Source organism: Phascolarctos cinereus, unplaced genomic scaffold (genome assembly GCF_003287225.1).
Source record: "Phascolarctos cinereus isolate Bilbo 61053 unplaced genomic scaffold, phaCin_HiC Scaffold_4;HRSCAF=312, whole genome shotgun sequence".
NCBI classification, from domain to species: Eukaryota; Metazoa; Chordata; class Mammalia; order Diprotodontia; family Phascolarctidae; genus Phascolarctos; species Phascolarctos cinereus.
In genome coordinates, this window is record NW_027555847.1 from 253,701,872 (window position 1) to 253,729,809 (window position 27,938).

The 27,938-nt window shown below is 35.4% G+C and overlaps 1 protein-coding gene across 1 annotated transcript in view; it reads left to right on the forward strand.

Annotated features, from left to right (window-relative positions):
* Nucleotides 1-6,424: 6,424 nt before the first annotated feature.
* The window catches only part of AOPEP (aminopeptidase O (putative)), a 498,190-nt gene continuing 476,676 nt past the window's right edge, over nt 6,425-27,938 (forward strand). Inside the window, 1 exon segment of the mRNA XM_020971658.2 lies at nt 6,425-6,512. The gene's annotated coding sequence lies outside the window, so the exon portion shown is untranslated.

Below are 27,938 nucleotides of genomic sequence, written 5' to 3' on the forward strand. Positions count from 1 at the left end.
AATATTTCCCAATTACATTTTATTTAGGTTCAGACTGCACTCAGACGTATTGGGGCTTGCAGGCCCTATGTTTGACATCTCAGATCTAGTCCAATCCTATCATTTCACATATGAAGAGATATGAAGATCAGAAATAAGCAACTTGCCTAAGGTCACACATGTAGCCCTGTAGGTAACAGCACAGTTTTGAAGCAAGATTTATAGTCTTTTCTCCACTATACAACTATCCATATCATGATTTAACACCTAATCAATGATCTAGTCACACAAGCATTACTGCATGAAAGCTTTTCAAGGAGATCAAACCTTCAGTTCTGCCCTTGAGTTGAAACTTCGATACTTTCAGTGCATACAAGGAGGAAGCCTGGTGAGATGGGAAGAGCACACCTGGGGGCCTTGACATTAGGAGAAAGCTGAGTCTGAATTGTGCCTCTGACATTTACTAGCTGTGTGTGACTATGGGTAAATTCATGTCTCTGAGTCTCAATTTCCTTATCTGTAAGATGAGATTGATAGTATCTACTTTATAGAGTTAGTGTGAGGGTCAAATGAGATGATGTATGTGAGGTCCTCTGCAAACTTTAAAGTGCTATATAAACGTTAGCTATTATTATTAATCTGCTATTATTCATCTTCATGAATTGCTGGAGAAATTTTTTCATCTGTCTTAAGTCAACAGTGATAAATCTCTCTCAATTTCATCAGGCTGACCCTTAAACTAGGGGCATAGACACTCCATTACTTGGGCCTGTACTTGAAGTCTTTTCAACTCTAGAACCTTCCAAAGCTTTCATTTGCTGGCATAGCCCCAGCATGATGAGCCCAACTGAAGTAAATTCCCATAGAGATATCCTTCTATTTAATTTTTCAACTAAGAGAGTGGGTCTGTTAAGGACCCACTAGCTTAGAGTCAGAGCAACACCCTCAAGTCAAAGCTATATCTCATTTACCTCTCCTCATCAACTTCAGCTTACTTGTTTCTTTGAAATAGGTTAACTGATCCACATGCAATGGCATTCTGATGTTGTTTTGGGAACATTGGGAGGTCAGAGTATATATTCAATATACAACGCAGTATACCCTTCAATTTCTGCTCAACAGAAGCCCAAGTTAGGAAAGACTGAAGAGCATTACAAAAAAAATGAGACAAAATATTTACTGTTTTTGGAAAGTCTGCATAGCTTAAACTAAAGCTATACTTAAGATAACTAAAACCCCACCATGTCTAAGAAAAATAATTTGCAAATTTATGAAGAACTTGGAAAGGAAACTATGTTCTCATTAGAATCAATCTGTTTAGGAATAAGATACAAAATTTATGCCCATTTTAAAAATTAAATTAAATGCACAAAATATAATTTATGTTAATCTTAAAGTTGCTTCAGAGTAGTCTGCCAATCACATAGGCTGAAGATGAGAAATAAAAAACGCTGCAATTATTTATGAATGTAGTTACACATTTGGCAAGTCTTACTTATAACTTGATAAATCATCCAAAAAATTAACTACATTCATATTTAACTGTGCTAGAATTAATGGGACAATGTCATTCTTGCATGTGTATTATTAATTGGTAATATCATTGATGCTACTTTCTCTGACTTGAAGATATCAAATATTCTGAAATTGGGATGAATAGAAATGTATGAGAGAAAAAGTTTAGTTGCTTCATTACCACACTCACTCTTAGGGCCAGGTCTGGGCAAAATTATCCCAGCATTAAAGTTAGATGGGACCTTAGGGCCAGCATATGACTTTATCCTTTTTAAAAGAGGAAAGAAAAAGGATGAGGAAAGGAATATATTAAAGAAGGAAGAAGGTAGAGAAACACCATATTTCTCAAAATCTGAATGTGCCAGAAAAAGAGTATACAAATAGAGAGGAAAAGTTTAGGGACCAGGCATCTCATGAACCTCACTACTATCTAAACTAGATAAAGGAGGGTTGAATACACACATATACATGTAGAGAGATTTTGGTATAGAAATACAGTAAACTCAACTGGGAAAAGGTGGGGACAGGAGTGGGGAAGAGAGATTTCAGAACAGTAGAGTGGGGTAGGAAATAGTCACAAGTAAAACTTTTTAAACTTTGAAGTAAATCATCAAGGGGAGGTTAAAATGGGAGAAATAAAATATAAAAACCAATGATAAAGGTCTGGGCTATCTGAAGAGAGGAGGGAAAGAATGGGAATAGACAACTTAATTCATAGATTACTAGAGTTGGTCATATTCCTCCTTTGTGAAAGAGGTACAGGGGACAAAGAGATGAGAAAGTAAAAGAACATATTATTGAGGGAAATATACAACTAATAATCATAACTGCAATAAAGGGGATGACTTTACCCCCAAAACAGAGCAGCATGGATCCATAGCAGAATAGATTATAAAACTGCAAGCACTGGCCTATTGCTAGGCCAGCTAGGCTCTAGCTAACAGAAATGATTTCATGTTTGACCACTTATTCATCAGCTCATGTATTGGGGAGCTCCTGTGTACCCAATAACTACATTTAGGTAGGGAATGCAAGGTTCATACTTGCATTTTAGCAAACTTCTTATCTACATATGTAAGATTAATACACTTGCCTCATCACAATGCCCTTGTGGTTGATAATGAGGTGGGAGGGTGGATAGTTGAAGTCCAGAACACACACTGATTGACTGCCCCTAAGATTCCCCTCCTCCAACTCAGTCCCTGTGAGTATGCCCCATAACAATAATCAGATATGAGGGCAGAGACGTAGACATCTAGCTCTCAATTTGGGTATGCATCTCACTGCATTCTTGAGCCTATTCATATGCCCATGGGACTATAGAACTGGGGAGCCTCATACTTACATGTTTATGATTAAGAAACTGCCCTGGCTTATGATCCTTTGAGTATTTATATTCCTTCACAGTACTTCATCCACAATCTGCTCACAAAAGCACTATCTAGCAGTATGTCCAACAAACACAAAATGAGGAATGGAGTAGAATTTACTATGTTTCAAGCAAATTTTAAAAATTAGGCCTCCCCACCATGATATCAGACAAAGAAACAGTGAAAATATAGAGATATTTAAAAGAGATAAGCAGAGAAACTGTCATGTTTAAAAGCATCATAGATGATGAAAAAATACGAACAATTAATAAGTATGCAACAAATGGAATAGCATCTCATACCTGAAGGAAAAGTTAATTGAATTATAGGGAGAAATAGATGGCAAAACTGTCAGAGTTGGGGTCCCCAGATGTTCTTTTCAGACCCAGAAAAATCTAAAAAACAAGAAAGAAGGTAAGCACCTGAAGAGAGTTTTAGAAAAGTTTGATATACTATATCTCTGGTGATTGCTGAATGGTAATAGAATTGAGTACACATAATTTTTAGCTGTATACGTCCCCTTTATAAAAATTAGTCATATGTCAGGGCATTAAAAAAATTGCAAAAAAGCTGATCTGCATAATGTATAATTTACTGGTTCCAATACCTAAAAAATTATAATAAAAAGCATTTGAAGGACTCAAACTTATATGGAGACTGAATAATTTAATCCTGAAGAATATCTGAGTCAAAGAACAAATACTAGAAATAATAGGTAGTTTCATCAAAGAAAATGACAACTATAATACAACATACTAAAACATCTGGGATTCAGTTCTTAAGGGAAAATTTACACCTTTAAGCACTTTCATCAACAAAAGAGAAAGAAGAGATCAATGAATTGGTCATGCAACAAATAAATAAAAATTTCAATTAAACACAAAAAAGAGAAATTCTAAAAATCAAAGAGAAAATTGAAAAAAGTTGAATTGATCAATAAATCTAGGATCTGGTTCTTTGAAAAAATACTAATAAAATAGACTAACCATTAGTTAAATGGTTTTTTAAAAAACAGGAAATCCAAATAGCCATATTTAAAATTGGAAAAGAATTCATAGCAGGTTAAGAAGAAATAAAGGAAATTATTAGACACTATTTTGTCCAATTGTATACCAACAAACCTGAAAAAAGAAATAGCCGAATATTATAAAAAAAAATGTGAAACACCCAGGCTAACACTATAAAAAATAAATAATTTAAACAGCTCAATCTCAGAAAAAGAAATCAAATTATGCATAAATGAACATCCAAAGTGAGGAAAACCTTCAGAACTAGATGGATCTACAAGCAGTCTTTTAAACATTTAAAGACAAATTGACTTCCATATTCCACAATTTCTTTGTAAAAATAAGGAGAGAAGGCATTTTACTAAATACCTTCTATGACACAAATATGGTTCTGTTATCCTAAAACCAGGAAAGATAAAGTATAGACTAAAATCTCTAGTGAAAATTGATGCAGAAATATTGAATAAAATGTTAGATTCATACCAGGAATGCTGTTTTGTTCAGTATTAGGAAAACTATAAACATAATAGACCTTATTGATTTCTAAAAATCACCTTATCAATAGGAATATGTAGACCTTTCTTTACTATGGTAAATAGTATGTAAAATGAAGAGCTGAAATGCAGAATGGTAGAGGTCATTCTTTCTTTTTCTTTTTTTTGCTAGGCAATCAGGGTCAAGTAACTTGCCCTGGGTCACATAGCTAGTAAGTGTCAAGTGTCTGAGACTGGATTTGAACTCAGGTCCTGCTGACTCCAGGGCCGGTGCTCTATCCACTGTGCCACCTAGCTGCCCCGAGGTCATTCTAATAAGATCAGGAATAAAGTATAATTGTCCATTTAACTACTATTATTTGATAAATTTCTAGAATACTAGCTATACCTGTATGATAAGAAAAAGAAGTTGAGGAAATAAGTATAGGCATAAGAAAAAAATGTTTACTTTTTGGAGATGATATAATTTATTTAGAGAATCCTGAATATTCAGCTTAAAATTATTTGAAACCTAGCAGTGGTGTGTGTTAGGTGCTTTGGGCTTGTGACAAGAGCTAGTTACTCCCTTTTTCTGGCCCCAAGCTTATATTGGTACCACTCTTTCCCAATTCCTCCCTTCAAGCATGATTTTCTAGTTAACTACCTTTGCTCTACCCTGCTGGGGAATGACTTTCCTTTCAAATCTACTAAAGAGAAAAAGAAAGAGGAAAGTCAACTTCTATACTACCCTTCTTGCACACTGGCTCTTGGCTTGAAAAGTTAAGATTTGCAAAGCTTGTTTGACTGTGAGTAATCCTGAGACCTATGTTTTCGATGTTCTGGAAGGTTTATAAAAATATTTGTCAATAATTCTCTTTCTTGTTCCTCTCCAAGTCCGATTCAAAAGATTGTATGTTATAAGCCATAATGTCATGGTGTGAAAAACAAATTATACAAGGCAAGAATAAACTCCCAAAGAAAAGCCCCAAAGTCTTGCTGAGAAGGCTCCACAGCAATTTGAAAGAGAATCTCTCCCTCTCTCTCCTCTCTCTCTCTCTCTCTCTCTCTCTCTCTCTCTCTCTCTCTCTCTCTCTCTCTCTCTCACACACACACACACACACACACACACACACACACACACACACACACACACACACAAAGCAATGCAATGATTTACCATTTCACCTTGAGACCAGTTTCTTTTAAACATAATAATTGAACAGAAAGGAAAACAAACTCTTAAGAAATAGACTGGGAATGCTGCTCTTCTCCCTTGTGAAAGAATAACAAGATAAGATTGAGAGTGAAGCAAAAGAAGGAAAAGTGAATGTTGCCCTCTCTGTTTTGAGCAGTGTCTTCAGCTAGACTCTATAGTGGTGGCAGCCCCAGTAATAGCAGCTGCTTTGTTATCTCTGCTTTCACTCATACTGGGAGGCAAAGTTGTATGTTGGATATGTATACAACTCAGTAAACTGGAGTGGGGAGGAAGGGGAAGAGAAAGAGACAGACACAGACAGAGACAGACACAGAGATAGAGACAGAGAGAACACAACATATATCTTAGCAAAGAGGACTATCTCTGTGAGAGATGGGGAAAGGAGAGTGTGAGATGATGTCAAAGGGTTTTGACATGAAGAGAATGGGAGATCATTAGTATCTATTGGGTCAGTCAACAAGCATTTATTATGCACCTACTATGTACCAGGCACTGTGCTAAACACAAGGCATACAAATACAAGCAAAAAGAAAGATAGTTCCTGCTCTCCAGGAGCTTATATTCTAATAGGCAAGGCAACAGAGAAAAGGAAGTTGAAAAGGGGGTGGATTTGGGGGGGAAGGTACTTGGTCTGGGGCATATAATTGAGAAGTCATTAGGAGTGCAGCTGGTGAGTAACAAAGAGATGACTGGCCCTGGCACCTTCCTTAAGTGTAGTTTCTGAGATAAGCCCCTGAGCTAGAGCAGGCTCAGAGCCCGGGAATTAGAGCGGGAACGAGAGCGAGGCAACAGCTGCAAATGAATGAGCCAGGGGGTGGGGAAAGCGGACGCGTCACGAGCAGTGGGCGTGGTCTGAGCACGCCGCGGCGGCGCGCTCGGATGACGCCAGAGCGACGGAGCCCGTGGGAACCGCGTGAGGAGACTGCGGCCCCCGGCCCCGGCTAGGGCGCAGGTAATAAGTTGCTGCCTCCGGCCTCTGCTGTGCCCCTGTCCGCACCCGGGGCGGGCCTGGCGACGTGTGGAAGGAAGCACAGCAGGCCCCTTCGCCCGAGGCTGGATGGGGTCCTCCCTCCGCCCTTTCTTCCTCGTGATACCCGGGCCTGGGTCCCCGGGCGCCCCTCCACCCCCCAACCTTCCCTCGCCAAGGGGCGCAGCTGCCCTTGCTTAGGCAGGATTTCGTTACGTGATTTGAAAAGTTGATGGCCATCTGTTAGGAGAAGTGACCCGAAGGAAGGCGGCGGAGCGGGGGGTGCAACAGGAGGCTTCTGGGGCTGGAGTTCAAATCCCTCCTTTAATTCCTTGGGACCTTGGGCGAGTTGCCAAGCCTCTCTGGGCCTCAGTCTCTTCCTCTGTAAAATGAGGGGGATGGACTAGATAGATTAGATCCCGTCCATTTCTAGATTTGTTGCCTTATGGCCTCTTTAGTTAAATCCTGCTTTCATGCCAAGTTAAACGGGGACACGCTTGATAATGAGGCACTCCGGGAGCCCAACCACTTCCTCCCTCCTGTCTGCTCCCCCCCTTCTCACTCGGAGCCTCCTCAGTTTACCTTCCCTGCAACCACACGGCTTGCATCCTCCCTTCCTGCGCTGCCTTCTGTCTCCCACCTCCATCAGCTCGTCCTTCCCCTCTAAGCTTGTCCTTCATCCTCACACCCCGACCCCACCCAGCCTGCTTCCCCAGCCCCCCCCCCGAATACGTCTTTAACCTTTACAATGCCTTCATGCCTATAACAGTTAATGCTGTGGTTGCCACCCTTTCTGACCATGTACATTGTCTTATTGACAGTAGGCCTTATTGAAGACCGTAGGTTTGGGGGTGTTGCTGGAAGGATTTCAGGCAGTGGCAGGCTTCCGTTGGTTTTTGTGCTTTGGAAGTCTCAGCTTTCAATAGTAGCATAATGTTATGATTGAAAAAATAGCAATTTCTGTTGTATGAGTACATAAGGCACAGGATCAAGATCAAATGCTGAGGTGCTTCAAACAGCAATTGTAATTTTTAATTAAAACTAAAAATTTTATTGCATTGTTGTGTCAGTGGAAGCTGTAGCAACTAATTCCCTTTCCAGTGGCTTTATCTTTCCTGTCATTGATCCCTACCCCCCCATCCCCCCAAAAATTCTACAGACATAGTAGATTCATGACAGAAGCCGTGGAGTCCAACTTCCTCCTTTTACAGATGAGAAACTGAGGCTCAGAGAGTTTAGTTAAATGATGTACCTAGGGAGACGTAACTAGTAAGTGTCAAGAGGGTGTGTTGACCAAGGTGCTCTGACCCCAAGTCTTGTACTTCATCCACTGTGTCACTTAACTGCCTCTTAAAGGGAGACATTTCTTTTGATATAATTTGTAAATATAAGTTATGTTCAAGTATTAAAGAATCCCTATGTTACAGTAGAAAATGCTTTGGCTCTGGAGACAGAAGACTTGGGTTCAGATGCTGCCTCTGATACTGTTTGGAGTGACCTTGGGCAAGTCATCCTCCCTGGGCTTCAGTTTCCGTATCCATAAAATGGGGTATTTGGACCAGCTGACCTCTGAAGTCCTTTCCAGTTGAAAAACTATGATCTTAGTAAGCCAAATGACCTTCACCAAAATTCTGATTGGATACCTCATATGCTAAACTGTGAATTCTTTTAAATTATGTCAATGGAGTACAACCTCTGGTAAGTCCTACCAGGTAGAAAGGGTTACAGTATGTTGGATATTGGTATATTTGTTATCTAAAGATTAGTCTGTCTAAGTTGTTATAGGCTTGTCTACAGTGTAGTCATAAGATGATCAGTATTTTTGCCATATCAGCTCTCAGAGACTACTGTTTGCATAGAAGGTAGGTGGAGGGGACACTTATACTGTGAAATTATAGGTCTTTGACATGTGGTCCATAATAAACTGATAAATAATCCAGAAACTTCATATTTAGGGTAGGACTTTGGAAAGGAGACCATCAGCATGATGTATTACTGGAAAAGGAGGTGGGCTGATCATGTAGTGAAAACAATGGGTAACTGATGTAGAGCCTCCATAATATACTGATATTTGTGTAACGTCAGGAATCTAGAGGAAAGCTGCCAGCGTGTTCGGTAGATTCCCTTTGGAGGTTTTATGGGGAAATGGTACCCACATAAGATTTATGATCCATCAAAATATAGAGTATTTCTCATAGTTCTTAGAGTACTGGACATTTATATCTAATATTAATATTGAGCAGTATTATTTTAAGAAACCTTTAAAAACACAAGGGGAACATTTATAAATTATTAATATTTAGTTCTGGCAATAATAGTACAGAGAAAAGATAGAATAAAATTAGAAAAAAACACCCAGTATTTTATTACAATATCCATTTATTATAGTCACCCATCAAATACTGCAATGGTATTCTAAAAGGAATTTTTATTTCAACTCTTAATTATATCTTCTATAAGTTGATATTTGCTTACCATAATTTGCCAACTATTGATTGTTGCTAGCATAGAAATGTCGTTATTTTTCTAAGAGCATTAGACAGTGAACTCTTGTTTACATAGATTCCAAACCATTGGAAAGTTCAAATAATTGACTTTTTTGTCTCCTATATTCGATTTTAATGGGAGGAACAAACCTAACAAGTGCATTTGCTCCTCAGCTGTCTTTAACCTTTTGAGAATCAGTCTTAACCAGTGTTAACTGAATTTTTTTTTATAGCTGGGTATTCACCCTTTAATGTGAAAACTCTTAAAAAATTTTTTAAACCATTTAAAAAAATGAATTATGTACTTTTCTGCTTCCTCAGATAGTACACTGAACATAATTTGACCTTTTTTTTGATGACTAGGAGTCATTATTATGAACATTAGTTTTTATGCTGTCTTTTAGTTAATGTTTAGATTGTTATGCGTTTTCTGAATCTCTGTTATCAAACTGTTGGCTGCTCTTTCCAGCTACTCTGCCTACTTCTTGCAACCACTCTTCAGCCTTCTAATTCATTGCTATTAATCTGCTTTGGATTTAGAAACCAAGTACCATAGTCAAAGTTGTAGAATTGTATCTAAGTGTAGAGTAGGCAGGAACTAATTAAGTGCCTGAGGAATGATTAGAGACAATGTGGCATATTAGAATGATCGCTAGACTTGAAGTTAGAGAATTGGAGCTAGGACTGCATTCTAGCTTTGTTACTTACTAACTGTAATTTGGGGGACATTTTACTTCTTTTTGAGCCTATTTTCCTCATTTGTAAAGTGAGGAATTTAGATTAGTCTAAATTCTCTTCCAGCTATAGGTCCTATAATGTATATTAGCTTTAGTTCTTAGACTTTGTGACATGATTTGATTGCTCAGAGCCCATTTTTTCTCTTTTCTCCTGTTTTGAAAACAAGCTAGGATCTGTCAGGATCCTGGTATGTGTATCAGATTCTGTACAAATCCAATTCTGCCTTTTACAGCTTTTTAACCAACAGTACTGTGTAGTAATAAGTCATCTGAAGCAGCTCACGGTTATTTGAAGTGTTTTCTGAGTCAGCAAAGATTAAATTATGTTCAGAGGAATTTTGGTGTAAAATGTTTCACTATATTCTCACTTTTTGAAAAAATTTTAATTTGTATGTGGCGCAGTATATCAAATGTGCTAATCCTTAGTTTACCAGTACATTTAATTTGATGTTCCTCAGCCGTTTTGGATAATAGATTTTATCATAGCAAAACTTTAAGGGATCTCATTTTCGTTGTATGCATCTTAATTTAAGATATAAGAACCCCTTTTAAATGTCAAAAATGTTGGCAGATTCCCACTGAATAGCAGTTTTATTAGTATCTGTTGATTGAGAAAATAACAAAAAAAGCTACTGTGATTTCAGTAACAACTTTGGTGGAATTTGTTATTAATCTAGTGCTGTATAATTTAAAGTAAGTATGTATGAGATATGTTAGTCTATAGGATTGTAGGACCCCTTGAAATGCTTCTTTGGCCTCTCCAAAAGTTAATGATTAGAAACTACTGAAATAAATTTTACTGTGGGAGATGTATGGAATGAACCTCAGAAATATGCATTAACACATACAAAAATTATTGAATTTTTATGATTATTTAGAATTTTGGGTATTTTATTAAATGAAATCTAAGTAAGGCCTAGAGAGTAACTAATGGTCTACAAATATGAAATTATATGTTTGTACATGAGGTATATATGTACAGTACATAACATGTAGTACTATCTTTAGCTATCTTTTCATCAGCTGTGGTTGATAAGAAAACATTTTATATGTATCAGTGTCATATTTTAAAGATAGCAAAAATGCATGCATCATCACACATGGTATGGCTATGGCCATACATAGTAAGGACCAGTGAATCATCTATAGACACACATAGTTATTGCATTTTAAAAGTCTATAAAAAATTGTACATATCATCAAGCTGAAATTACATTTCCTATCAAATTTACAGGCATAGGTATATGTTTAGTTTTATTTTCTTAATTTTTTGTAAGGCAATGCTATATTATAATTATGGAATCCCAGAAAATGAGAGCTAGAAAGGATCTCAGTGATCATCTAGTCTAACCTCCTCATTTAACAGGTGGAGAAATGAAGGCCCAAATTCACATAGCAATTAGGTAGCAAATATCCTGATTCATAGTCAAGTATTCTCTGTCACACCAAGTTGTCTCCTAAAATCACTTCACTGTTATTGATTTCTATCTTTAGATTCATAACTAGAGATTTCATTGTTTGAAGATGTAAAATGAAATATGTATTTCATTTACTTTGGCATTTGAATGTAATGGTATTGATGTATTTGTTAAAATTTTATTCAGGATATATACCCTGCCTACTTGCTAAATGCATTTTAGGCAACTAGTTATTGATATGAAAGCTGTCTTTAAATTAATAATCTGCACAACTCCTTTGAGGACCCCTGCCTTACTTCTCTGCATCCTTATTTCTCTGCATATTCTAAAGGACAGGATCTAAAAATCTGAAAGGATTTTCTTGTAGTGTTTCATATGTGTTTGTGTGTGTGTATCTGTTGGCCAACTGATAGTAGACAGAGCTTAAAAGGTATTATAGTTTCATATTTTTTCCTTCCAATTCTACCAGCATATTTGTATCATTTAAATTTACTTAAACCAACTCTAGCAACAGCATAAAACATCTAAAATCTGTTTTTAGGTGCAGAGGATGTAATAATATAAATTTACATTTTAGGATTTTGAGGCTATGTACACTACCATTTATTTAGTACTTTACTGTGTGCCAGGCAGTGTGCTAATTGCTGAGTATACAAATACAAGCAAGAAAATCTCCACCCTCAAAGAGGCTTACTTAGCCATAGCAGAGGAAGGATATTCATGGGTGACAGCATGCAAATTTTACTGAATTAACTGTCTCTGTGTTGCCTACATGGTGGTCCTCTGGGGTGGTCCTCAGGTTAAGAATCAGGGAGGAGCTACTGTTCCTTGTGGGTCTTTGTAATTAGGGGACTGGGAAATAACTCAATGGCTTGATCCTTTAGTTGTCTGGGCCAATTAAGTATCAAAGACAGTATCAGTACCTTTCAAGGAAGGGAACTAGCCTAGTCCATATGGAAGAGGAGTCTGGTAGATTTTCTTCCTACTACACCAGTCAATTCTAAGACTTAGTTGTGGGACACTGGTCATTCTTAATTGGCAGTGGGAAAGTCCTCACTTAAATTTTATACTCCAATGAAATAACAAATCTGGACAAAAACAAAACTAAAACATTCTACTACTTAGAAATTTTCATAGTTTTTCATTGATTGTAATTCTTAAATAATTTTGTTTCTTCTGTAGTAATTACCTTCTCTACTGTTATTTAGCTTTAGTTCATTTTAAAATTTCTTTGACACTTATAGTTGTTGGAGTTTAGGTATTGAAATTGATTGAGCACTGAAATTGATACAATTTTGCAGAAGTGGAATCATACCATTTTGTCCAATTTGGTAGCATTAATGTTTTCATTTGCATAAAGTACAAGATATGTCTGGAGGTAGAAACTATTTAAGTAATTTCTTGTGGTAGGTAATACATTATGTTTACAAAATATTTCATTAAAGGAGCTTTAGGTTTTTTATACTTATTAACTTGATACATTTCAACAAATATTTATTAAGTACTTACTCTATGCAAGGTACTGTGATAGGTATTGGAAATACAAAAATGAAAAACCAGACATCATTCTAGCCACAAATTAGAAGATACAAAGTGACTTCAAGGGGTGAAAGAGAACACAAAGAATTAGTGGATTGGGAAAGGCTTCAGATAGAAAGTAAAACCTGACCTGAGCCTTGAGTACCAGAATTTGAGAGGTGGAAAACATCTCAACAGCCATCTACTCCTGTCCATACACAACAGAAATCCCCACTGTAACAAACCCAGATATCCTCTGTAGCTTTTGGCAATATGGACCAACCTCTCCTCATGGATTCTCTCTATTCCTTCCAAGAAGTTGTCCATTTTCTTCTTGAAGCCCTCCAAAGCACCCCATTCTACTTGGAGGTTTTTCCTGATATCAAGCCCAAATTTGCCTTTTTGTAACTTCCATATATTGTACCTGGTACTACCCTTTGAGGACAAACAGAACAATTCTAATCCCTGCACATGACAGATTTCAAATACTTGAAGGCAGCTAGCGTTGTCTCCCTTGAGCCTCCTCTTCTCCAGGATAAACATGCCCAGTCCTTTAACTTATCTTCATATGACATGGGCTCAGAGCCCTTCACCATACTCATTGCCCTCCTTTGGACATTCTTCTGCTTATCAGAGTCCTCCCTAAATTGAGACTGAAGGTGAACACAGTACTCCAATGGTAGAGTACAGTGGGACTCTTGCCTCCTCATTCCTGGATACTATGTTTCTCTTGTAGTGTAGTGTAGCCCAATGGTACTAGATTTTGGCTGCCACATCACACTGGTATCTCATGTTGAGTCTGCAATCCAATAAAACTCTCACATCTTACTAAAGAATCATCTTCATAGACATGCAGATTGTACCCACGGAAATTCTTCAGGACACCGAAAGAAAGATTATATATAGGGAGAACTCAGAAAGCAGAGCCACAAAGTATAAGGGAATAGAGGGAATCTAAGAGTAGGATGTGGTCAACATTGTCAAAAGCTACAAAGAATTCATGAGTTTGGTCTTGTTTCTGCTACTTAGTGCATGAGTGATCTTGGCCATGTCTGGTTGGTGCAATGGATGGTGCAGTTTGATGGACTTATAGTCAGGTAGACCCGAATTCAAATTTGGCCTCAGACACTTATGAATGACCTCTGTGACCCTGGGCGAGTTATTTAACCTCTGTCTCCCTCAAGATTCTACATTTCTTAAAATGGGTAATAATAACACCTGCCTCCCAGGGATTTTGTGAAGATAAAATGAGATATTTATAAAGCACTTTGCAAACCTTAAAGTACAATATAAATGTCAGTTATTATTACTGTTGTTAGTATTATTACTGCTCAGTGCCCCAGTTTCCTCATTAATAAAATGAGGGGGTTGGACTAGGTAATTTGCAAGATTCTTTCCAGTTCCATGATTTTGTGAATCAGACCATTGTATAGTGCTACCCAAAGTTTGTACATTTCTTTTGCACTTAGGAGGACTTTCAATGACTAGTTATTTGATGTAAAAAAATGTTGTGTTCATATGAGTACATTTTGTAGGCTACTGACTTTGGTGTGAAAGATTCTAATATACTCTTAAACTTCTAAATTGCAAGGATTTTTTCTTCTTCTTCCATGCTTTATTTTGCTTTTAATTTACTTAATTTAATTATTTATTTTACTCTTTTCTATTTTGTTCCAGATTTCCTCTTTATTTGAAGAAAAGTTTAGGGAGCACCCTGTTATTTCAGTTGTACCAAGGGAAGATTGAGAACAAAATTATTTTGAGGGTAAAAATACATTAAACTAAACAGAGAAACTAGTGGAAGCAGGGAAAGGGAAAGGGGATGCTTAAGAATGATAGAGTTGGGAAAAGAATAGTGACAAGCAAAACAAAATTCAAGAGAAATAAAGAATAAGAACCAGAGATCAGGATTTGAGCTCAGGTCTTCTATATAAATAATTGCCCCCAAAAGGAAATATTTAATGCACATTTTAAACTGCTTACTTTAACACAATACAAAAACAATTGTAAAGGGCATTTAAGTAAAGGATTAAAACTTAAATGGAGACTGAATCATTTAATTTTCAAAAATATATGGGGCCAGTCACAAATCATGTAAATAATTTAATCAAAATAATCAGCCTGATTCAAAACTTTTATCAAAACTTTTTAGTGTAGCCATAGTATCCCTGAAGAAGAAATTTATGCATTGTAAATATTTTCATCAACGAGAAAGAAAAGGAATAGAGTGATGAATTGGTCACACAACTAAAAAAAAAACCTAGAAAAGTAAGTGAAATAAATCAAAATAAATAAAAAGTTGAACAGAAAATCCCCCCCACAAAAACTAGTCAACTGATCCATAAAACATACCTCTGGGATAAAAAAAACCAAACTAGTAAGATATTTAAACTTTTAGCTAGTCTGCTAAAAAGAGAAGGGAATCAAATTGCTAATAACAATATTGAAAAAAAGGCAAACTCAAAACTAATGAAGAGTAAATTAAGGAAATTATTATAGACTATTTTGTCCAATTATGTATCAACTAACAATTTAGATAAATGCATAAATATATGCAAAAATACAAAATTCAGATTAACAGAAAAATCAGTAGAGAATTTAAATGACCCAGGCTCAGAAAAGGAAATGGATTTACAAATGAATTCTATCAAATGTTCAAGGAACAGTTAAATCCAATAGTATATAAATTGTTTACAAAAATAGGGAAAGAAACAACTCTATCAAACTCCCTTTATGATTCAGATGTGATTCTGATACTTAAACCAGGTAGAGATAAATTGGAGAAAGAAAATTAGAGATGACTATCTCCAAAGCATCTTGCTGTAAAAATATTGAATAAAATGTCATCAAAGAATCTATAGCAACACTAAAAAGATTTTGACTTAGTTGGATTTATACCAGGAATTACATTGCAATTTCAATATTAGGAAATGTATAGACTGTATTATCATCCCAATCAACAAAATTCATACTGTTGTATCAGTAGATTCAGGAAAAGCTTTTGGCAATATACCTGTTATGTTAAAACATTAAAAGGCATGGGAATAAATGGGTCTTTACTCAAAATTATAAATAGTATTGATCCAAACCAAGAGTTTGCATTTTCTATAGTGGAGAATGCTAGAGGCCTTTTTAGCAACATAAGGATAAGACAAGGATGTTCCTTATAAACTCTCTGTGAAACCAGGCAGATAGATATCTTAAGATATCTTTAGATATCTTTTTCCCCCAAAGGGGAAGATACTCAGAGAACACAGAGGCCAGTTCTCAAGATTTAATCCCCCTTTTCCTTGAAGGGAAGAAAGCTAGAGGAAGATGATGCCTGTGAAATCAAAAAAGGGTTTTTATTAAGCAAGGAAGAAAAAAAAAACATGTGCAAGGGAACTGCACCACCTAGCTGTCCCAAGTTTATATGCTTTTTAAACAAAGGAAGGTAAGGAATTTGGGGCAAAGGTGGGCTTAGAAAGGAATAAGTCAGTGAGCCCTCAAGGGTAGGAGGGGAGTGAGGAATTCCAGATGTCAGAGCTGTGGCCCCTTGATACACAAATCAGAAGGCTTTCTTGGTGATTAGTAGTCCTTAGGTCAAGGCTTGAGCACAGACAGGGATGTCTCCAAAAAACATGTGTCCGAGAGCCCCATAACCAAAGTTAGGAGAGTCTTTGAAGATAAGGATATTTCTTAAAGGTCCATAAACCACCAAATGGCTCAGGGTCTGTTTCAAAGCTGGTAAAGTCTTAACTGGTTTTAGAGTTGCTGATTTTTTGCATGTCCAGTTGGGTTTACTGTCAGTCATTGTGAAGAATTGTTGATATGTCCAGTCACTCTGTGTCTTAGTTAATACAGATAGTCATTACACAGTTCTCAGGTACCTGGATAATGGGGGAGCTCAAGCAAGTCAGGGTAATTAGTATATTCATTTACAGGTGCACTCATACACTATTATTATTCGATATAGTTCTAAAAATGATGACTAGGTACAGGTAATGATGAAACATGTTTTATTTTTACTTTTTATGGAGGAAGTGATAGTTTACCTGGAGTATTCTAGAAATTGCACCAAAAATTCATTGAAACTGTTACTTCATTAAAAGGAGAAGGATAGAAAATAAGCCCCCCAAATTTATCAGCTTATCTGTAACATCTCAGGAAGAGAAAAACAATTCCTTTCAAAGTAACTACTAAATGTGTAAAATATCTGGACGTCCTACCCAAGACATACACATAGGAATTATATGAATAGTAATACAAAATACTCAATAGAATTAAGGAGAGAGAGAAATTACCTGCACATGGTTGGGTTTTGCTAACATGATAAAATGCCAGTACTGCTACATAAATTAATTTAAACATTCAGTGTCAATATGAATAAAATTTACAAAGGTTTACTTTATGGAACTAAACAAATAGTTTAAAAATCCATCTGGAGGAAGAAAGGGCCAAATATTTCAAGGCAAATGATGGAAAAAAATTGGACCTAACAGGACCAGATTTCAAAACATACTGCAAAGCAGTGATCATTAAAACTATTTGGTACTGGCTGAAAATATAAAAGATCATTAGTACAACAAATTAGGTGCTTAAGACCTAGAAGCAACCAAACATAGTAGCATTATGTTCAGCAAACATAAAGATTCCAATTATTCAGAAAAAACTTACTGTGGAAACTGATGTGCAATCTGGCAGAAAATAAATTTAGGCCAAGACCTTGCACGCATGCCACAGTAAACTCCAAATGGGTATACAACCTAGATGTTAAATATCATAAGCATAAACCAGTAGAGGATCAGAGAAGAAGATATCATTTACAGTTATGGAGAGGGGTAGAATTCTTGATCAAGCAGTGAATAGAAAAGGTTACAGGAGATAAAATGAACAATTTTGACAACAAAATTGAAAAGTTTTCACACAATTAGAATCAATGCAGTTAGATTTAGCAGGAATAGAGTTAGCTGGAAAAACTCATTTATCTGATATTGGAAGTCTGATATCCAAGATAAATAGGTAATAGATACAGATGTATAAAGCAGTAGCCATTCTTTACCAGTTGATAACTTGTTAAAGGATGTGAACAGATAGTTTTCAAAAGAGAGACATGTTATCAACAGAGTCGTGTGTGTATATATATATGTTATGGCTCCATATCACTAATAAGAGAAATGTAAGCTAAAACAACTTTTAAGATTGAAAAAGGTGACAAAAAAGGAAAATAGTAATTATTGTAGTGGCTATAGGAAGAATGACATACTAATTCACTGTTAGTGGAATTGTAATTGGTTTAACCATTCTGGAAAACAATTTTATAACTTGAAAAGTCACTAAACTGAGAAGGAAAGGGCATATATGCATGAGACTATGTCATCTCTTTTTCTTGTCATAAGAAACTGGAAAAAAGCTGGGTACTCCTCATTTGAGAAACAACTAAGCACATTTTAAAACATTTTATTAATTTTGGGCCTTTTTACAGTTTTTGTCAAGTATTTGGTTGAACCATGATTTTGCTTGAACCTAATCTTTTTTTCCCCCAGCTCTTCACTATTCATGTCACTTTCTTTTGAATATTCCTACTGACTTTTAACCTGATCATTACATATTTTAAAAAGTTGTCTTTAAAAAAAAAACCACCACCACAACAACAAATTGGGAAGGAATGAGAAGTATTTCTTATGGTCCTGACTTATTTTGATATTAATGTTCAGCAGCTTAGAGAAAGAATGCATTACAACTCCCCAAAGTTATGTAGACAGACATCCATTTCTTAGATAGAATGCAGATGAAAAAGCATTAATAAAGATGTTTTACTAAGGAGTTGTACTTCAAAAAATTGGCAATATTATTTTTCCAGCAGGTGCTCTTGCAGTGACAGATGGAAGTGTTTTGTTGAGATGGAAAAATCAGAATTGACCAATCTGAAAGCACATATACTACTGAAATCAAGCCAAAGATTCTACAATGCTCATTTTTGAGCAAGTAGATGTTAAGAACTGCTACTATTATGTAAATAAATATCTTTTATGTAGAACTTGATAGAAAGTGTTTTCTAAGGTGTTTCAGACTCTGGAAGTACTATGTTTGTAGTTAGTTTATAGTTTATATGCCTCTTATGGCATAAATGCTACTTATAAAATGTTCTCAGTTACTTTCTTCTGTTTTCATAGCATGATTGTTGTTGTTCAGTCTTTTTTTAGTCATGTCCGACTCTTCATGACCTCATTTGAGGTTTTCTTGGCAAAGATACTGAAGTAGTTTACCATTTCCTTCTCCAGCTCATTTTACAGATAAGGAAGTTGAGGCTAATAGGGTTATGTGATTTGCACAGGGTCACACAGCTAGTAAGTGTCTGAGGCTGGATTTGAACTCAGGAAGGTGAGTCTTCTCCAGCCCCAACACTCTGTCCACTGCACCATCTAGCTACTACCTAAATTCGTTTTCTAGTCTTAGGTTGCTTCTTGAAAATATATATCTCAGTCTTAGGTAATATATGAAAATTATAAATATAGACTATAAACTTACAAATTTTTTAAAAATTAATTTTGAAAGTGTCACATCTTTAACCTTGAGGTAGTTGAACAGTTTTTAATATTTTTATTCCTTTTTTCCTTTTAGTATAAATAAAAGCTTAAACTATACATTCTTCCTCTTCCCCTAATACATTCTTTGTTTTCCTTCTTTATTTTGTATTTGTTTCTTCTCATACCTTTGTATCCTTTTATGTCTATTCTGTGCTCTCCTATTTTGGGGGTAAATTTATTACATTGTTCTTCCTTGTGCCTAGGAGAGGAAAGCTGAGTTATATAGGTGATAGGATGTGAAGGACTAAGAAGGCAACATGATATAAGTCAAGGTACCACACTTGAAACAAAACATTTCCCATAGTTTCAAAAAGATAATGTATGGAACTTATCCTTTAACTATACCATGTGATATGTTCTCCATAAAATCAAGCAGTATTACATTTAAATGGAATTATATAATCTGTTTGCCTTCTGTTCTTTATTCTTAGTTCCCTTGTGATGTTTAGCTAACTAAAGTGACATTTGTTTTTACGTTTATTGTTCGTTGAAGCACTTCTTAAACATTTCATCTTTATTCATGGTTGAAAAACTACCCTGTAACTCTTTAATAAATGTAACCCCTTATTTGTCAATTATTATATCTTAATTATATACTAAGTAAAAATTAAAATATTACTCTATTTTTTCTGAATTTTAAATTATTTCTCCTCTAACATTCTTTCTAAAATTATGTATATTTTGATAATTATTAATGAAATATAAATGGAGAACAGAGGTTGTACTCATATAGATATATTTTGCAGTAGTTCTGAAAGCAAACATTAAGTCTGATCATTTTTTGGACATGCTTTATTATCTTACAAGAATAAGATTAACTTGGACTTTTGTGTATTATGTGAAATGTAAATATAAAATAATGTGACTGATTTTTTTTTAAAGCTAACATATTAGAAATTATCCGGCTAAAAAATACAGCCTTAGAATTCTAAGGGCAAAGCATGCTTCATTTAATTTCAGTGATGCTTCTGGTGCTTAAAACATTATGTAAATCTGGGAAATGTTTTGAGGGTATTCCTACATATCTTTGAAGTTGGACTTGAATTTTCAAAATAGCTGTCTGCTGACTATGATAGGAACTCAAATTTAGTAACATGTACATTTAGGACTGCAAAGTGTGATTACAAAATAATGAGATTTGTTTTCTAGTAGTCTTGAAGTTATTCCCAAAAGAGGAAATGCAGAAATGTTTTTAGCAGTGGCAGTCACTGGAATAACCACATCTTCATTGTCACTACTTAAAACACTCATTTGGTTGTGTAAATTTTTGTATGTTTGTGATGGGGGCGGGAGGTGGAAAGAATATCATTACTTTATGCTTTCATCTCCCAAGTTTGATTTTTCACACCAGTTAATAATTTGTTGTATAATCTAAAATTGTATATTATGATTTCTCAAAATAATTTGGTAGTGCCTTTGTCATTATCCATAGCTATCGAAGTAATATGCCTTAACCACAAATCTGACCATGTCACTTCCCATTCAGTAAGCTCACATCCCCATTTTACCTGTAGGATCAAATACACATACTTCTATCTGGCATATACCTTTCTAAGTTTTTAATACATACATGACTCAACTTTCACCTGGGCTACAGACTAACCAAACTGTAGTTCCCACTGTTCCCCATGTTCAGCATTCCATCTTCCATCTCTGTGCCTATTTACCATGTTTAGATGTCACTTTCTCCTAACCTGTCCCTTAGAATCCCTAGTTTCTTTTATATTATTGTCCCATACATCAAATGATATTCCATTATATATATAAAAAAATTGCCAAAATGCAATCAGAAGTTAACAGTATAGATTTTGAACAAATTATTCCCAGATCTTTCCCACATTGTTCTGTATTCATTCTAAGTGCTTTTATGTTGAAATGTGCAGTTTTAGAAATTGGGGGGTCACATTACTCATTTCTAACTCTTTGTGACCCCGTGGACTGTCATGGGATTTTCTCAGTAAGGATACTGGAGTGGTTTGCCATTTCCTTCTCCAGTGGATTAAGGCAAGCAGAGGTTAAGTGACTTGCCCGGAGTCACACAGCTAGTAAGTGTCTGAGGTCACATTTGAACTCAGGTGTTCCTGACTCCAGATCTAGTGCTTTATCCACTAAGCCACCTAGCAGCCTCCTAGTAGTGTCTTGGATAAAAATAAATGATTTAACATTTGTTCGTAGTCAAGATCCTATCTAGCCATAAACAATTAAGCTTCTGGGATATCTTTGTGGTTGAACTCTAAGTAGTTTTGAGATATCTTTGCACAAAAGATTAATCTTATCTGTGAATAAAGTCCTAAAGATTTAAAAAAAATCTTTTTGATTGTTAATTACCATGGTGGAAGTGACAGCAATTTATTAAATATGATATTTGTAAAGTTTTTAAAAATACTTTTTAAAAATGAAACTAAGTTGATCAAATAAAACATCTATTTGAAAGATAACTTTTGACCTCCTAAGTTTCTGAAATACAACATTGAGTCAAAAGAAACTAAATAATAACATCCTGACTTTTAAGACACAGTTTTCCAATTTGATCTTTGTAATTTTTTTCATAAACATATGCAGAATTAAAATTCTGTACAATTACATAGCTTTATTGAAATAAAACATATTTGAATTGAGCACAAATTATTTGTGTCACAGGAACTTATTTTAAAGGGGGTAGAAGAAGATTGTGTCGTTTAGATAGATGATCACAGAATTGATTTCAGTTTGTCCTTCATCTATATTTAAAGACTTGTTCTCAAATGTGGTTTGATTATGTCTCACTGCTTATTTCCCCCCCAATTTCTAAAACTGCACATTTCAGCATAAAAGCACTTAGAATGAATACAGAACTATATGGGAAAGATCTGGGAATAATTTGTTCAAAATCTATACTGTTAACTTCTGATTGCATTTTGGCAATTTTTTAATATATATAATGGAATATCATTTGATGTATGGGACAATAATATAAAAGAAACTAGGGATTCTAAGGGACAGGTTAGGAGAAAGTGACATCTAAACATGGTAAATAGGCACAGAGATGGAAGATGGAATGCTGAACATGGGGAACAGTGGGAACTACAGTTTGGTTAGTCTGTAGCCCAGGTGAAAGTTGAGTCATGTATGTATTAAAAACTTAGAAAGGTGTATGCCAGATAGAAGTATGTGTATTTGATCCTACAGGTAAAATGGGGGTATGAGCTTATTGAATGGGGAGCGACATGGTCAGATTTGTGGTTAAGGCATATTACTTTGGTAGCTGTGGATAAGCTAAGGATAAACTGGAGGAAAGAGACATTTAAGGCAGGGAGACCATTTAGGAGGTTATTGTAGTAGTGTATAGTAGTGTAGTAGTAGAATGAGAGATTATGTGAGCCAGAAAGAGGGTAGTGGTCTTGTGAATGGAGATAAGAGAAGAAATGTAGGAAATATGAAGGTAGAATTGACAATTCTAAGTGTTATAATTCTAGGTAGAACAATTCTAGTCCTTGTCCACTTGGTAGGCCTTCAGATACATGAAGATAACTGTCACGTATACCATAAGTCTCCTCCTTTTCAGATCAAATATCACAAATTTCTTGGTCCTCATCTAAGGAGATGGTAAAAATGTTGAATAGGAAAGTCCCAAGGACTCTTTTCTCCAAGTTGAAATAATTCAGTGAAACTTTGAGTTTATCCATTAGTTATTCCCACTAATGGTCAAATTGCAAATTATTTGTATTTTTTTATTCTGTGTGACTTTTGTCTGTGTCCTACCATAAGTGGACCTTCTTTTATGTCTTCCTTTAAAGACTTTCCTCTATGTCTTTCACTATTTTGTAGGTACCAGAGAAACACACAGGTAGGTGGTGTAGTGGATAGAGCCTGCAGTCAATTAAATCTGGCTTCAGAAACTTACTAGCTCTGTGACCCTGGGCAAGTCACTTAACCCTGTTTGCCTTAGTTTCCCCATCTGTAAAATGAGCTGAAGAAGGAAATGGTAAACCACTCTAGTATCTTAGCCAAGGAAACCCCAAATGGGGTCACAGAGAGTTAGACATGACTGAAAAATGACTGAACAACAACAACTGGAGAAACACTAATGCTATCCATTATCTGTCATTCTTACCACAAGAATATCTATCTTCTTTTTCTGTCATGCATCTATCATGTATATATACCTCCTGGATAGTATTTTTAATAACATTTCTTATGCACAAATAACTGTTGTTAATATATTACACCTTTATTATGCCAGCCATATGCCTCATCATTTCTCTTTAATTCAAAATTTTTCATAATTCAGTCTTTGGAGATTATGGCATTCCATGATTTGCAGTCATATATCATCATTAGATGAATGTATTAAAGGGATTTTTTTTTCTTAAGGAGCAGTTAAGGATATTGAAATCACAACAGTTTCCTTGAAAACAATCCAGTTTCTTTTCTTTGTCTTGCTTCATTCTTGGCCAAGCTCATTTCACACCTGTATTTTCTATCTATAACCTCACAGAGTTGTTGGGGGGAATCAATTAAATAATTATTTGTTAAGTGTTTTGCCTTGTGCTTTTCCCCCTGCCCTGTTATCTGTCTGAAATATTTGCACTGATGGACCAGCTCAGTGGATTTTTCTACCCAATTGCATGTGATGGTCTGATAATTAGGTATTCTTCATCCACTTGTATTTTCTTTTATTAATTGTTAGCCTGATTGTGGATCTCGTCTAGGAGATTCTATAGTGTCACTGTACTTCATGCATTAAGCACAATGTCACTTGTAAACAGGAACAACGGGGGCGGGGCACTATGCTGTTACAGACATAGCAACAGCTTACTGGCTGTAGCCTTTAAGACTATATTTTGATTTACTCAATTAAACGCTTTTAAAAAAATAACAGTGTGTAGGGTATCATATTCTCTGTACCAGTTTTTGGATTGCTTATATGTAAGACTTACAAAACCTTCTAATTTCCTTAAAGAGTTCCAGAAGAGCAATGCTCCTTACCATTGTCCAGGGCAGCAATGCCTGTGGCGACATTGCACGTTTTGGGGGGTAGTAATACCATGTGTTATTTTTTCCAGTTTTCTCTATTCCAGAGTCTCATATATCTTGACAGCTGATTCTCTACCACCCTCAAAATTGTATCACATACAGCATGGATCTTTTCTTCATGTGCTTAGTCTGATTCATCTGTTCTTCCTGTTCTTATCTTTAGAGCCATTTTTAATTATTCACATAGTACTTTGGGGTCTGAAGTGGGTCAAGTCCAAATATCATAGTTTTGCTGTCATTGATGAAGGAAATAATTTGTTGCACAAATGCTGAAAAATCTATTCTGTTTTTTGCCTGTTAGCTGTCTTCTGTTTGCTTTTATGTGTAAATGACCTTGGATTGATCTGGCCTAATTGGGTCTCATGACATACTTTCTGCAAGCTTGCTTTTTTTATGAAGTGATGCTGATTACAATTTTCTACCACTCACCTAGTGAGGTTTTCCAAATATTATAGTCTAAATTGGTGTTGCCCTGGGCTGCAATGTCTTTTTGCTTGGCAAAGCAATCAAGTATTTGCTCTCTGAGGCAATTTCTGGTCTCTTTGATTTTCTTATGGTGATTATTTTATATTGATTAAGTTTTGGCAGGTATTTTAAAATTTATTTAAAAATAGTTTTTTATTTTTTCCAATTACAAATAAAGATAATTTTTAACATTGATCTCTAACAGATTTTGAATTCCAAAAATTTCTCCCTCTCACCTCTCCCCGCTCCCTAAGAAAGGTAAGAATTTTAAACAGGTTATGTACATGTAATCATGTAAAACATTTCCATATTAGTCATGTTGCAAAAGAAACAGACTAAAAGGAAAAAAATGCAAAAAAATAAAATGAAAATAATATACTTCAATTTGCATTCAGACTCTATCAGTTCTTTCTCTGGATGTGGATAGCATTTTCTATGATGAGTTCTTTGTCATTGTCTTAGATCATTGTATTGCTGAGAAGAGCTAAGTTATTCTTAGTTCATCATTGCACAATGTTGCTGTTACTGTGTACAGTGTCCCCCTCTGGTTCTTCTCACTTCACTTTGCATTAGTTCATGTTAGTCTTTCCAGGTTTTTCTGAAATCCTCCTGTTCATCATTTCTTATAGCGCTATAGTATTCTCTTAAATTCATATGCCACAACTTGTTCAGCCATTCCCCAATTGATGGGCATTCCCTCAATTTCCAATTCTTTGCCACCACAAAAAAAGCTGCTGTAAATATTTTTGTAAATATAGATCCTTTTCTCTTTTTTATGATCTCTTTGGGGTATAGACCAATAGTGGTATTGCTGGATCAAAGGGCATGCACAGTTTGATTGCCCTTTGGGCATAATTCCAAATTGCTCTCCATAATGATTGGATCAGTTCACAACTGTACCAACAGAGTGCATAGGATTTTCCCACATCTGCTCTAATATTAATCATTTCCTTTTTCTGTCGTATTGACATTCTGATAGGTACAAGGTGGTACATCAGAGTTGTTTTAATTTGCATTTCTCTAATCAGTAGTGATTTATAGTATTTTTTCATATGCTCTGATATGAAAGTTTTGATTTCTTTATCTGAAAAGTGCCTGTTTATATATCCTTTGACCATTTATCAATTGGGAAACAACTTGTATTCTTATAAATTTGACTCAGTTTTGTATATATTTGAGAGATGAGGCCTTTATCACAGACACTTGCTGTAAAAAATTATTTCCCAGGTTTCTGTTTTCCTTTTCATCTTGGTTGCATTGGTTTTGTTTGTGCAGAACCTTTTTATTTTCATGTAATCAAAATTATCCATTTTACATCTCCTAATGCTCTATATCTCTTATTTGGTCAAAAATTCTTCCCGTCTCTGTAAGTCTGACAAACAAATTATTCTTTGCTCTCCCAATGTGTTTATGGCATCACCCTTTGTGTCTAAATCATGTACTCATTTTGACCTTTTCTTGGTATACGGTGTAAGATATTGGTCTATACCTACTTTCTGCCATACTGTTTTCCAGTTTTCTCAGCAGTTTTTGTCAGATACTGAGTTCTTATCTCAGAGCTGGTGTCTTTGGATTTATCAAACAGTAGATTACTGTAGTCATTTACTACTGTGTCTAGTGTCCTTTATCTGTTTTACTGATTCTTGGTAGGTAATTCTAATTGTTTGTTTTGATATATTTTTTTCTTCCATTCCTCACTTTTCAGTGTCAAAAAGTTTGTTTGAATAAATCATTTTGGAGGTTTCATGATCCCACAGTATAAGATCTGATCTTTATCCTTTCTTCTGGCTAGTTAATTTTTTTCTAATGAATTGGTGATCATGACTCTTAGATTCCGTTTCTGATATCCTGTAAGTTGACTTTAAACCAACAGTGACTACCTTTTGAATCTACATTCAGCCAGTCCCAAATTCACCTATAGGTATGATCATCTAGTATATGACTTCTCCTATGAAGACAGACTTACCAGATACCTTGCTGAAATCTTAGTGTACTGTGTTTCTGACATTTCTGTAATCTGTCAATCTAGAAACTTTGTCCAAAAGAAAGGAGATGAAGTTAGTCTGGCATGAGTTGTTTTTTATCTTTAAAATGAAGGTGTTGTGCTAGATAAATTCTAAGGACTCTCAGTTTTGAATACTTATGGTGTGGTAATTCCACATCTTTGGGAACTAGTGATAAAATAAATCATGGGATATACCTTGGCCTGAGTTCCATCTGTATGCTTTCAAGCTTTTTTAAAAAATTACACTGTTTTATTGAAATTTTAAGATAAATCATGATTTAATAAAATTATTAAAGCAGGAGTGAAGAACTACCCATTCATTCTATTGAGGAACAGTAGGCCAAAGTAGGATATTCAGTCAAGGACTTTATAAAAGTGAAAAGTAAATTTGATTAATTAAATTTATGATGTTTCCCTGAGAAATGTGAAATGTTCAACTTTTAAAAAGAGGACGGGAAGAAAATAAATTTTTGCCTCTGTCCAAATAAAGCAGCCTCTAAGGAACTGTCCAACATGCTGGAGCCTTTCTTAGGTCTTTTAGTATTCTGATAATAACAGCACTTGGGCTGTCCATCTCTTATCCTTTGCTCTTTCTACATGAATATCCCACCTTCTTTTCCAACCATGCATTTCCTTGGTGACAAGATATTATTGGTAGTATGCTGTAGCAGTAGCCCTCTTAAACCTACTATGTAGTAAAGTGCAAAGAGCAATGGATCTGAACTCAGTTGACTTGGATTCAAGTCATGTTTACTACCAAGACACTTAACCTCCTTCTAAGGTCCCTCCCAGGTATAGGTCTATGATCCTGTAATCTTGTTTGTTTGCTTATTTTTTGCTTAGGCAATCGGGGTTAAGTGACTTGCCTAGGGTCACACAGCTAGTAAGTGTCAAGTGTCTGAGGCTGGATTTGAATTATGATCCTGTAATCTTCTGATCTACATTGTTTTTTAGGTTATTTGCAATTTTAATTTTTTGGAAATAATAGCTAGCATTTATATAATACTTTAAGATTTGCAAATTACTTTACATATATTATCTCTTTTTATCCTCAAACAACTCTGAACGGTAAGCAGTATTATTATCTACATTTTATGGAAGAAAAAACTAAGTCAAACATTGGTCAAGTGATTTTCCTAGGGTCATACAGCCAATAAGCATTTGAAGCCATATTTGAACTGTTTTTCCTGACTTGAG